Here is an 11,381-nt window from a genome sequence, read left to right as displayed (position 1 = left end):
TTTCCCTGTCAGGTGGCTGCAGGAGGAAGGTTCAGTTGCATACTTAGAGCATTGTCTCAATGTCCTTTCTTGAGAAAACTCATTCTGTTTTCTCCTCCACTAACAGGGTCCTGAGTCTGTGAATTGAAGCAGGTCTGGGAATTTGGTTAGGAACTGGGATTTTAAATTATGGTTGCTTTAAGTCAAGGACCTTCACCTGAAAGCGAGTAATTATTTTTTCTTTTACATATCAAATGAAACATTAGTAGTCTACTCACCTATTTTAGCCTATGGGATATTTGAACAGTTAGCTAACACCAAGATCTTTCTGTGTCATAGCATTCCGATACTTCTCTGAGGCTGCTGCCCTTTTACATAAACAAATTTATCTTTTCTCCAGTGGTTAATCCCTGCTCTCCAGCCTCAGTCATTTGGGGATCCCATCATCCCCACTGAAATCAGAGAACCTGCGTCTATGAAGGCATTTCCCACTGGCCTCTCTTCATGTAGAGAACGATTACTGTAATACATGGTTTTCCTGTATTGCTAGTACTTTTTAGACTATCGTATTTCTGTATGCTTCAGTGAAGCAACTCTCTGGACCTTTCCAATTAGCAATTTGATAAGCAGCTCATTCTAAAATTTTTATATCCCTAAGACTTAAGATTCTTATCTGTACTGCCACCTCAACTTCATTTAGTAGTCTTCAGTTCAAGCTAGGTTTCAACCAGTCATTTGAGCAAACCTCAGTATCCCTTCTGGCTCCTTAAAGTAGTATATTGACATTAGAATCCTTGGTCAGTTCATCCATATCTGCAAAATTGGTCAGATTCAACATTACACTGTCTTCTCCTTGGTTTAAAACAACTATAATCCATTTTCAAAAATCAAATGCCCAGGTACCTGTAACTCTTTTATCGTATATGTGCTTCCTGGTAAGCTGCTGGAGGCACTGCTTCTGAACAAGAGCCACTGTGACTGCTGATTCCGGGAACTGTAACATGGCTGGAGCCTTCAATCACCCACAGTCACTAACTTCTTGTAAAATTGTGGAATAGTTAGGTGAATATTACTTCCATAATTTCTGCTTCCTTGAATATAATGCCGTTTTCCTGGAAGTCTAGTATGGGAAAAAAAAGGCTTTTGAAAATGATTCAAGGATGCTTGAAATGAAAATTCATTCTCCATAGGGCACAGGGTTAAAAGATAGCCTTCATGACATATCTTGTTCAAATTTGGTTTGTCTATTTTTTTTGGTTATTGTTTATTTCTCTGTCAAAAGCTAAAATAGTTGTGATAAAGCTGTTCACAGTGGTTGCTCCAGCTAGTTTCCCTTTGCATTTATAGTTTGTTTTCTCTGCATGTTTTGATGCTGTTATTAAACCATCATGGTGTGTTATTTATTCTGCCAATGTAGAATGGCTTCCTTTGCCCCAGTTTACTTTTTGCTTTCATTTATTATTTGTTTTGCTTTATATGATTCCTGCTACCCGTACTTTATTTTGCTTGTAGCTTATATAATTCTTCCCATTGTTGATTTTTACTATTTCAATGCTGTTATTGTATGAGAAATACACACTTGGCTTTGGTTTATAAGCACAATATGATAGTAGTGGCCTCTTAAGGAGGAAGATTTGCTTATTTCCATTTATTGTAATAATTAAAACACTTGAGCAGCCACTTTTATTTTACTTAATTTAAAGGAGTAAATTACATAAAATTTATCAAATGATCATCATAATATATCATATTCTTCTAAATATTACATAAATAATAATTATCAAATAATATGTCACATAATATATATCATAATGATCAAAAATGAAATGAAAAATCAATTATATAAAAAATATTACATTACTGTGTAATTACAAGTATGAACAATAGCAATGACTGGGAAAAAATCATGGAAAACATGAAAAATAAGAAATAGAAAGTAAAATTATCAGTAATTCTACCACCAAGCAATAAGCACCATTAAGATTTTGGTATATTTTCTGCCATCTGTACATACTGTTTTGTTTTGCTCAGATCAAGCTATGTATGCTCTTGCTTTTTTCGTCCATTATGCATATATCATAAGCATTTTTCACATCATTAAACATTCCTTGTAAACAATATTTTTAATGGCTACAGTTTATTGTCATATAGTAGTAACATTTTTTACTAATCACAATTATATTATGAACACTTGAGTTCTACTATTGTTAATAAGTTTTCAGATGCATTATAGTTAGTTTCTTAGACTCCAGAAATAGTGGTGCTTGATAAAAAATATATTTTCTAAAAAGGGTACCTGATACATAATGCGTGACTCCTTTCCAAAAATATGTATCAACTGATGTTCCCACCATATTGAACTTAAGGTTAAAAGTTAAATTTACTTGCACACTAACTAAAATTTTCAGTATTTTCTTCACTGTTTTATCTCCTGTGCCTACACAGTGCTTGGCAAATATAGTAGGCAATCAAAAATATTTTAAATGAATTATTTCTTTACAGGCAATGATGTTAAGACAGAGAAGTTTTAATTCTTTGAAGTTCAAGAGGATATATTTCTTTGAAAAATGAATTAAGTGATTTTTCAAAAATCACATTGCTATTTTTTGAAAGATCGAAAAGTAGAACAGAGTTTACTGACTCCAGTCTTTATGCTCTTTCTGCAACATCTAAAGATATAATCAATTTTTGATTTTTTCTAATTGATTTTGTTTCTATGTATCAACTATATAAAATAGCAAATATTTTAAAATATATATTATATATATATTTGCTTAATTTGGGAAAAGTTAAAGTCAAATTTATGACATTCACCAAATTCAGCACATACATACACACAAATAAAATTGGTCAATGATTAACCACAAAATTAAAAAAAAGAGCTGAAACGGTGAATCATTCATCGTCTGCATATATGATTGATACTGCTTTTGTTTGTATTTTCCCCTGAAGGTCATTTGAGCAAACCCTCAGTATCACTTCTGGCTCCTTAAAGTAGTATGTTGACATTAGAATCCTTGGTCCAAATCTGATGCAAGGAAAGCTAGAAACTAGGCAGAAATCAATAGTGAGGTGATGGAATTTGGGAGTGACAGAACATCTAAAAGTAAAGAAGAAAAATCCTAAAGAGAAGGAGCCCACAGAGGGGCAGCTCTCAAACATGCATTTAAACACTTATCAAATTTTTGGTTCATCTCTGAGCTGTGCTTGCATGGGTGATACTCCAAGGAGCCCAATTAGGGAAAATTTGTACAAAACTGAAGATGTTGACAAAGATTTCAGCTGCCACTGGTTACCCATTGCAGGGAAAACATAGTTTGGAATTAGAATTCTCATAGGCTAGAGGGTGTTTGTGAATACACTGGAATTTCCACTGAACTTCACTCCGTCCCCCAGGCTGGAGTGCGGTGGCCCAATCTCAGCTCACTGCAAGCTCCGCCTCCCAGGTTCATGCCTGTCGCTGGGACTACAGGCATGTGCCACCACGCCCAGCTAATTTTTTGTATTTTTAGTAGAGACGGGGTTTCACCGTGTTAGCCAGGATGGTCTCAATCTCCTGACCTTGTGATCCGCCTGCCTCGGCCTCTCAAATTGGTGGGATTACAGGCATGAGCCACCACGCCCAGCCTCTCCACTGAACTTCTTAGATATGTGCCATAGAAGTATAGACTAGATCCAAAGAAAAATATATTCACCTAGGGTAGAGGCAGAGCCCAAATAGACTCACCCCAACACCTGAAACAAAGTTTCTACATATTTAAGGTGTTTCACCACTAATTTAATTGCCTGCAAGGACAAAACAAAACACTCTTCCGAAAAGGATAAATTAACCCAGAGTTGCTACAATGTATTGTACACAATGTAGAGTATACAATAAAAAATTAGTAGACATGCAAAAAATACCCATGAAAACATCACCTATGAATGATTAAGAAACAAATTAGTCAAAAAAAGTAGACCTACAAAGAGCTAAGTCATTGATGTTAACAGATGAGGATTGTAAATAACTGTGATAAGTATCATAAAGATTCTTCAGGAAAAGTTAGACACAAAGGGAGGAAAGTAGGATAATTTAGAAAGTATAAAAAAGATGAAAAAGAAAATCTGGAATTCAAAATGCAATACTTCAATTATAAAATTATTTGATGTGATTAATAGCAGAATAGATAGAACAATAGAAAAAAATATTAAACCTGAGGACAATTTGGCAAAAACCATAGAAATTGAAGGACAGAAAAGGAGAGTTTAAAAGATGAATTAAAGTTTTAATAGTTTGTGGAATTGTAGCAAGTAATCTAAAATCCCTGCAACTGACATTCTAGAAGGAAAGAAAACAGAGAATGATTCAGAAAAATGCATGAAGAAATACTGGTCAGAAAATTAAATTCCATGTTTCTTTAAAAACAGTAAGTCATAGACCCAGGAAGCTCAGTAAAGACCAAGGAAGACAAATAGAAAGCAATATCTAGACATATCGTAGTCAATTTCAGAAAACAAATGATTGATAAAGAAAAATACCTCTAAAGAAGTAGCAGAGACATATTACATACGGAAGAACTCCAAAAAGAATAAGACCTGCCTTCTCATTATGAAAGGTGCAGATCACCAATGAAACATCTTAAACATGCTAAAAAAATTGTATTAACTAGAAGTCTATGCCCAAAATAATAAGCACCTATACCAAGTTCTTCTTTTGCCATGACAAGAAACACCTACTATAAGCTCTCTCCTACTGATTACAATTAAAAGTTCTAGACAAAATACAAAATCAACTACCTGAGTGTTCTGAAATGTGAAGAAAAGTCAAAATTAAGAAAGGCAACCATATGACGTGGAGTGGACATGGTAAGTTTTATATTATTTTTTACAGAGCTGCATAGGAGAGCAGTGACACAGGAAGCTAACACTTCAGTAAAAATCCTGTACATCTGACCAGGGGTATCTGAAAAGGAGTTCCACACAGGGCAGAGTGTGTGTGGGAATTCCAGAGAGAAAAATGCTGAAAAAGGAGATTTCCTAATACTATATGTGAACCTGCACAAGCCTCAGGCTTACCCTTTAGCTACGTGTGGATGAAACTGACCCAAAACAGTATAACAAAGGTGATGAAAACCAAACTAGGCTTAAATCATGGCCCAAGTCTCAGACTAACTCCCAGATGGTGCATGTGTGTAAAAGACAAAGGCACATAGCATAAGCTTTGAAAACTAAGCTGGTATTTGAACCACCACCCACAGAAGGCAAGCTGAACAAGTGATTTTACCTTACCTGGATGATTACTTGCTAAATCAAGTAACAATAAAAGCAACATTTTTTCAGAAGATCATAACAAGCCCTATAGTTTACACAAAATAATATTCAAAATGTCCAGCGTCCAATTCTAAATTATTTGACATAAAAAGAGCCAAGAATTCTGACCAATTTTCAAAGAAAACAGCACTCTGGGAAAACAGCCAGAGGTTGGAATTTTTCAGAGTTCAAAGCAGCTAATATAGCATGTTTTATAAAGTAAAGCTGAGTACACATTAAATAAATAAAAGACAAGTTGTCAGCAGGGAAATAGAAGCAATTTTTTTTTAATTTAAAGTTTTAGAATTGAAAATACAATACCTAAAATTAAAAAGTCATTGGATGATATCAACAGCAAAATGGAGATGACAGAGGGAAGAGTCAATGAAGTTAAAAATAAATCAGTAAGAAATTTATGTGATCATCATAATACATGCAGAAAACATTTGGTAAAATTCAATGTCCCACTTAAACTTTCAGCAACAAAAACAAAGAGAGATATTTCTCAATCTGATAAAGATATCTGTTAAAACAACACCTAAAGCTAACTTCATTCTGAATAAATATTGAACTTCTACCTCCCCCAAATCAGGAAAATTCAAGAATGTTCACTCTCACCACTATTATTCAATATTGTACTGGATGTCCTAAAAAATCCAAAAGGCAACACATAAACACATACACACATACATACATGTGTACATACATGTATACATACATACATACATACATACAAGAATAGATCTTGGAAAGAAATAAGTAAGCCTCCCTGTATTCAAAGATAATATAATTGTCAAAAAGAAAATTCTAATGCATATTCAAAAATCTACTTGAAAATATAAGTGAATTCATCAGTCATAGGATGTAAGGTCCAAATTTGAACAATCAATTGTATTTCTAAATGTTAGCAACAAGCAACTGGAAAATTAAGTTAAAATAAGAGTACATTTAAAATAGCATCAAAAATATAATTATATTAAAAATAAATTTAATGGCATATATATATACACATACACACATGCATATAGTTATTTTATATGTAATAAAATGTAATTATATAGTTTATGTATATAAATAATGCTTTTTGTTTCCAAGATGTATATATTTATCAAAACCCATTGAACTCTACAATTAACATGGATATTTTAAATGTATATGTTATATAATGAATTTATAAATTATATATGCAAACAGAATTTTAATTGTTATTAATAATTAGGCATTTACAACTCACGTAAACGAATTAAATGTCATTCAATCTCACAGCACAGTGGTTACGCTGTGGAGTTTAATCTTAAACTATACCATGCACTAATTTCTGGAAATTTATGTTGTTGCCCTGGAAAGTACTACCCTATAGGTTGTGGTTGTGGAAAGCTTAAATGAGATCATGTGTGTAAAGCACATACATTAAACGGCTTATCTCAGTAACTGATAGCTACTTTGAAACAAATGTCTGAAAAAGGTAGTGAGGACTGTGAATGTACATGGGTTAAGCCTGCTGTGGAGAGGCATGTATCACTTTAAGCCTTGGTGTGCTATTTACAGGTGCTCTCGGTGCAGTCTGGGAATGAAAGGACTTGCAACCTCACAACCCTCATTTCCTCCCCTGTAAGCAGAGTCTGTCACCTTTCTCAGGGGAACACATGAGGCACTCGCCCCGTTCCATCTCTCATACCTGTGTTTTATAGCAGGGCACCCACACAAACCATGACACACTCGGGGAGAATCAGAAAACACTAGTCTGATTTACTTCTGCTGGGGACTTCAGAGGCAGAATTTTGGCTTCCATTCTGTTAAGTGATTAAGTGACTCTAAGAAAAAAAAAAAATAAGATTCATTTTCTCGTCTAGATCCTGGGTTAATCTTCCTAAACTACCAGTTTTGTATGGATAAGGCTGCAGCTCACCAAAGGGTCTGAATTCATCTGAATTCACTTTGTGATACTATTTAATGAAAATCATCATATAATCTTTCATCTAAAATTATTTAGTAAAAAACTTAGCGTGATTATGAAAAATACCTATTTACCTTTTTTTTATTATTCAAGGAAAAATAGGTTCTCTGATACATATATTTCAAAAGACATCATAATGTATCCAAAAGTACAGTTTTCAATAAAGATAACTAAAACAATATGGTCATCAGGGAGAATGGAGATTTTTATGTGTTTTTTTTTTTTCCCTCTGGGATTTTTAGGTCTTTCTGCCCAGGAGCAGTGTCAGCACTGGATATAGTGTGCTTGACATGTTTTATGAAAGAAAATGAGGAAAGGATTTATCGGTCTTCACGGGTTTAGGGTAATCTCCCTGATTCCAGTAAATTTAGTTAAATTGGAAATGACCTAAGCCATTGATTCCTTTTCAAAAAGAAAGAGAAAGTTCTTTAGTTTACCCCAATAGAAAGGAGAGCTTCATCTTATCATAAAACTGACAATTAGCTTTTGCTCACTGAGTTAATTTTATATTATGAGGTGAAAGTAGTCCAACAATTCTCTAAGTGATGAGTAGAGAGGTCTTGGTATCCCAGCTTCGTAGTCAAAACACTTCAGAAATAAAATTCTGCCTTTCCTGAGTAGGCTGACATATTGTGATTCCTGTGTTTTAAAGTCTGATACCTGATAATAATATAGTCTGTAATTACTGACTCCTCGAAATAGTGCGCTCGTTCTTCTTCCTCTGTAGCACACTGTTCAATTCTCATCTTCCAGACTTCATGTAATCCCTTAATTTTACTCTGTTCAATCTTCTAATCTTCTCATCAGCTCCATTTTTTATCCCATGCATGTGCTCTTGCCTACGAATTTTCATGGCGTTGTTATCTTCTTCTTGTTAAGTAAATTATAAATTTGGGGGAAATTGTCACCATGAATCTCCCGGGATTACTGTGAGAATTAAATGAGATAAATGCCAAGAAAGTGCTTAGCACATTGGTTGGCACATATTCCTCAATGAATGTAAACTCTGGTGTGTGATAAACAACTTGGGCAGAGGGTCTTTATCTTTAAAACTTTGTATACGGTAATTAGTACCGATCCATGCAATCGCTGCCTAAAGAAATTCTGTCCAAGTTCATGAGAATGATTTCATTGTTTAGGGTCTCTCTGTGTCACACAGGCTGGAGTGCAATGGTGCTATCTTGGCTCACTGCAGCCTCAAACTCGTGGGCTCAAGTGGTCCTCCTGCCTCAGCCTCATGAGTAGCTGGAACTACAGCACATGCCACCATGGCCGGCTAATTTATTTTATTTTATTTTATTTTATTTTATTTTGTATAGACGGAGTCTTGCTTTGTTGTCCAGGCTGGCCTCGATCTCCTGGCCTGAAGGGGTCCTTTCCCCTTGGCCTCCCAAATCGCTGAGATTACAAGTGTGAGCCAAGGTGCCTGGCCAAGAATGATTTAAATTTTGAACACGTATGATGGTTTTTATTGGTACTTCCTTTTCTGAAGTTATGATTTTTTTTCACCAAAAAGACTCTGGGTTCTTAAGTGATACTTTTTAAAAACTTTTTTTCTCATTGGTGGGGGTAGGGAGTTACCAATGAGCTAATGCATCAAGTAGGACAATGAACAAAACATCAGGGCAAACTCAGCGATGAGTCATCTGGACGTATAGCAATGCCATTAACTCTGGAAAATGCTTTTATTTGTAATCATTCATTATCATTCTGTTTTTAATAACTAGTCAATGAACAATAATTGACAACAAAAATAAAATTTTAAATGTTAAGAGACTTGTGTTAACCCTGAAAGATACACGGGTACATTCAGACGATGGAATATTTTTCAGTACAAAAAAGAAAGAGCTATCAAGCCATGAAAAGACATGAAGAAAACGTAACTAGATTATTACTCATTGACAGATGCTACATTTCATATGATTCCAACTATATGAACTCTTGGAAAAGGCAAAACTATGGAGACAGGGAAAAGAGCAGTAATTACCAGGGTTGGAGTCGGGGAGGGATGAATAGGAATAACACAGGGGATTTTCAGAGCAGTGCAACTTCCCTGTGTGATACTATATTGGTGGATATATGCCATTATACATTTGTCCAAACCCATAGAGTGTACACCACCAAGAGGGAAACCTAGTGTAAACTGTAGACTCTGAGTGGTAATGATGTGTCAATGTAGGTTCATCATTTTGTAACAGATGCACCCTCTGGTGGAAGATGTTGGTAATGGAGGAGGATGTGCATACGGCATGGGGAGGAGGAGGAGGAGTATATGGCAAATCTCTCTACCTTTCAATTTCGCCATGAACCTGAAAATACTTTGAAAAAATAAAATAAAAAGCATAGAATGTGTTTTATTTTAGGATATTCTTTACCTAATCTCAGCCTGATCAGTGTTTTCCCTTGTAACATATAGAGGTATAAAATTAGTAAAACTGAGAAGAAATATTTTAATAGAGTGTGTGTGTCACTCTTTTTTATCCCACATTCTCTGTGTTAGAATACAAAATATTTGAGGAAGGTAAAGCCCTCTTTCGGTCGTCTGTCCTTATTGCAAAAGCCCTTTACCTTAATAGGAGTCTTTAAAAATTGCTTAGGCCATAGATTTTTTTTTGGCATACCAGCAATATGGCATAGTATTGTACTACTCTGGATTTCCTAAGTCATTCTTTCTTCTATCTAGGAGCTGTTTTTCTTTTCTCTAACTTCAGAGTGGCCAAGTGGCTCCTTTGACTATGAGACCTATTTCAACATACTATATTTTTCCCACACAAACAATTGCCCTGATTGAAGGGGCATCAATCACCCCGATTATAAGAAGTTCTTTGTGGAAACACTGAGAGACCTTGATTAGAGATTTTTAAAAGCCACTCTAATAAGTTGTACCTAACAGGTGCCTAGCTGACATTTCTGAGTTCCTCCAAATATAAATGTAAGACTTTCGCAGAGTTGACTACAGTTGCATTTTATTGATGGGCAGTAATATCAAATAATCATTGTCAACTATTTTACTGTGGTTTGAATGATTTATTCTTAAGAGAATTTTTTAAAAATCTGTCATTAAAATCTCACTCACTTAAATCTTATTATTACTGGGATGTTTTTGGAGTATACTTTGGCCACTGTGTCCTCTATTAGGATATTTCAACATTTGTTTATTTAGTAAAAACCTAAAGTCACATTATTCTTTCTTTGACACTGGATAATATTGTTAAATTAAATAATATTGTTAAATTAGATTGTTAAAGCTGCCTCTGTACTTACATCCTTAACCTAACATAGTGTGTATACAGACTAATCTAAATTAAGAGTGCATTTTGTAACATGTGGCTTAGTCTCAACCAATCATAGTAGCTAAGCGTAAGCCAATCATAGTCTGTTGACTGGTCAGACCACGTGCAAATGTGGCAAATGCTGAGCCAAGTTGTAAATAATCAAGCTATTTCTGTATTTCATTTCTGTTTTCTGACAATTGATATTCCCTGTCCCTGTAAAGTGAAGCTCCATGAACATTGTTGAAAACCTTAGACAAATTAAATTTAGGAGAGTTTAATTGAGCAAAGAAGGCTTCATGAATTGGGCAGCCTCCTGAGCCAGAGTGGACACAGAGAGACTCCAGTGCAGCCACATGGTGGAAGAACATTTATGAACAGTAAAAGGAGAGTGACATACAGAAAACAGAAGTGAGATAAGAAACAACTGGATGCATTACAGTTTGCCATTTGCCTTATTTGAACATGAGTTGGCCACCTTTAATTGGACAGAACTCAGTGACTGACACAAGAGTAGGTTAGTCTGTTTACACATCAAGTTAGGGTTCAGTTTACTAAGTATGGGGAAATTTTTAGGTTAAACTTAAAATAAGTAAGGAGGCAGCTTTAATATAAACTTAACAATTCTCCCCTTTTGGTCAACTTTGAGAGACAGACCAAAACATTAGGCGTTGATATCACTGTCATTATTGTAAATGTCAGGTAATTTTTTGTGTGTGGGTTAGAGTAGGGAGGACCTTTTTGTGTTGAATCTACTGTTTACAGGAGAAAAACAAATCCAGGTCTATTTTAGGATCTATCTGAGTGAATGATTCAGTTTGATTATGTCATATTTAGCATGAGTGACTCGATTTTGGTTTGATCTGGTCTGTTGGAGCCTACTT

Source organism: Mandrillus leucophaeus, unplaced genomic scaffold (genome assembly GCF_000951045.1).
Source record: "Mandrillus leucophaeus isolate KB7577 unplaced genomic scaffold, Mleu.le_1.0 Scaffold421, whole genome shotgun sequence".
In the NCBI taxonomy this organism is placed as follows: domain Eukaryota; kingdom Metazoa; phylum Chordata; class Mammalia; order Primates; family Cercopithecidae; genus Mandrillus; species Mandrillus leucophaeus.
The sequence above is the reverse complement of the archived record's forward strand: the minus strand, read 5'-3'. Positions refer to the sequence as shown.